Below are 2,642 nucleotides of genomic sequence, written 5' to 3'. Positions count from 1 at the left end.
TAGCAATTGGTGGGAGGCAAGATTTGAACCCTTGTCTCTCACCTCACCAAGCCTTAATTTTCTAGATCTATTAGATGCAATGATTTTTCGGATTTATTGTATCTGTGATATAAGTAAAGTATTTTCTGCCACGTTAGTGCATATTTCATTGTGTGAGATTATATCGTTTATCAAAAAAAAAAAAAAAAAAAAAAAGCTATCTAGATCGCAAGATTTTGGCATATATACATAGTGATGGTACTCCTGATGTGCGCACGTAGCTGGTTGCAGGCCAACTAATGACTCTGACATCTTCGCAAGTGCAAAGGATCGGGGCAGGAGCGGTTGCAGGATAGTTATGTGCATTTTACATACGACGTAATTTTATTTATATATGGTGTAATTTACTTTTAATAATACGTAATTTTAGAGCAAAATTTTATGGATCCCACATATATTATTAAAATCGAGATACAAGATAAAATTTGGACGTACAATTTTTTTGATCAAATCTTGGCCTGAACTATCAGGAACAATTGCTTCCTGCAACAGTTCCTGCCCCTCTTCCCCAAGTGCAAGTGCAGCTGCAGCCGGTCCAAAGCAGAATTGTAGATTATTTTAAAAAATTATGGAGATCATTGAGGCAAGTGCAACAGCAGCCGGCCTGAAGCAGAATTGTAGATTATTTCAAAAGATTATGCAGACAAGATCATTGATAGATTAAACCAAGAAAAGTGGTCTTACAACAATGACAATATGTCAATATTGAATCCCTTTTTTATATATTATCAGTTTGCTACCTAATAAATTTTTTATTACTGTAATCAGACTATTGTCAAGCAATTATTCTGATTGAAAGAGACCTTGCACCTGCTCTCAATTTTAAATTCATTTGGTTAACGTGAAAGTTTCCTTGAAAGCTTGTATCCGGACCAGAATTCAGCTTGGATGCCTTGATCTCAATATTTGTTTAGCATGCGCATTTCCTTTCAGACTCTGCAGTGGGCAAATGTTCGTGTAACAAGCTCCATTTCAAATCACCGTTTATTTAGAAAATGCCAAAGACAAAGACGAACTATTTTGAACCAGAAATGCGAAAGGAGAATTAAACTCAATCAATTATCCCTCCAAAATCAAACGTTTAATGTGCAACAAAAGTATCAGTTTTGGTCCCCAATATTTAGTCCATCTAATATTTCGATTAAAACAAAATTTGTCTTCAACCCAATTTAAGACAACTAACGAAAATCACAATAAGTAATAGTCAAAATCAAATTGATGTGCGTCAACAATTTTGATAATCTATATTTTTGTCTAAGTACCAAATTTGCATGGGTATACTGTTAATACCTTACAAATCCCTTTTTATTCAACCAAGGATGGAACAGGGGGGCTGGGAAGGAGCAGCCCCTTCGCTCCCCCCACAACCCCCAAAACTTTCGGAATAATCCTAAAGGGACTAAGACATTTTATCTAAACTAGATTAATGACAGGTGCCGAACCTGTGAAATAATAATTATAAAACCTAACAACCACAAAAAACAGTCAATAATCAATTCTAGGTATTGAAGCAGGGACTATAGATGTGCAATGAGTTACTTGATTCACCTTGTTTCCGAAAAGTTTGCTTAATCCGATATATCATAATTAATTAACTGACAAAATTTACTAAATAGTAGACAGTGGCAAGTAGGGTCGTCTCCTCAGGGACTGGAAAACAGTTCGTTTCCTTTCGAGTCAAGACAAACGAGGGGATTTAGGATTGAATGCTAATGAATTGCTAACTAAACAAATTAAAGGCGAAAAAATAATTAATTGAAAGAAATAATTGGGAGAGCTCTAATCAAGGGTGCACTTCAGAGATGGTTCATACAACTGATCATCGATTCAAATATAATTCTAACAATTATTAATAGATTGGTTATAACTGTCATGCACGCGATAAACAACCAGCTTTTCTTACTTTTTTTTTATAATTAAGGTACGACTTTTAACTATTTCTCTAACCACGAAATAACTCTAAGTACGACCGAATGATTTAATTTCTAGATTGTCTTAAGAATTAGAAAAGCCCAATCCTAACTAACAAACACGCTACGAGGGTTTGTTTAAATTAGATCGTATGTTTTTTTGGCATAAACCCAATTATGCCAATTGCTACTGGGACGGAGGTAATCGAACAATTATGGATTCAACTACCCCTAAATAGCAAAATAGCCTACGTGAATAATTAAATATTGCGCATTATTCAATCATACACAAAAGTTATAACAATTAAAAGCAAAAAACGTATAATTAAATACCAATAAATGAAGGAAGCGGTTAAAATAATTTAGATCTCATAATAATTGTCGAACCAAATCTCCAGTTGTCCCTTTGACTAGAATTAGGAGGTTAGTTCTCCATTAATGGAGAATGCGCCACGCAAAACAGTTTAGCAATTCACTAAAATCAGAGTAATATTAACTAAAAGTCTAGTCAAGAAATAACTTTAGTAATGGTTCATCTAATTGATCATCGATGTAAAGGCAACTCCAATTATTTACTAATAAATAGGTTATAACTGCAAAACAAGCGATGACAATCAACCCCTCCTTACTGTGTCAGTCATTAAGGTACGCCCGTTAATCACTGCTCTAATTGAGAAATAATCCTACCTACGC

This window comes from Coffea arabica, chromosome 3c (assembly GCF_036785885.1).
Source record: "Coffea arabica cultivar ET-39 chromosome 3c, Coffea Arabica ET-39 HiFi, whole genome shotgun sequence".
Classification (NCBI taxonomy): domain Eukaryota; kingdom Viridiplantae; phylum Streptophyta; class Magnoliopsida; order Gentianales; family Rubiaceae; genus Coffea; species Coffea arabica.
The sequence above is the reverse complement of the archived record's forward strand: the minus strand, read 5'-3'. Positions refer to the sequence as shown.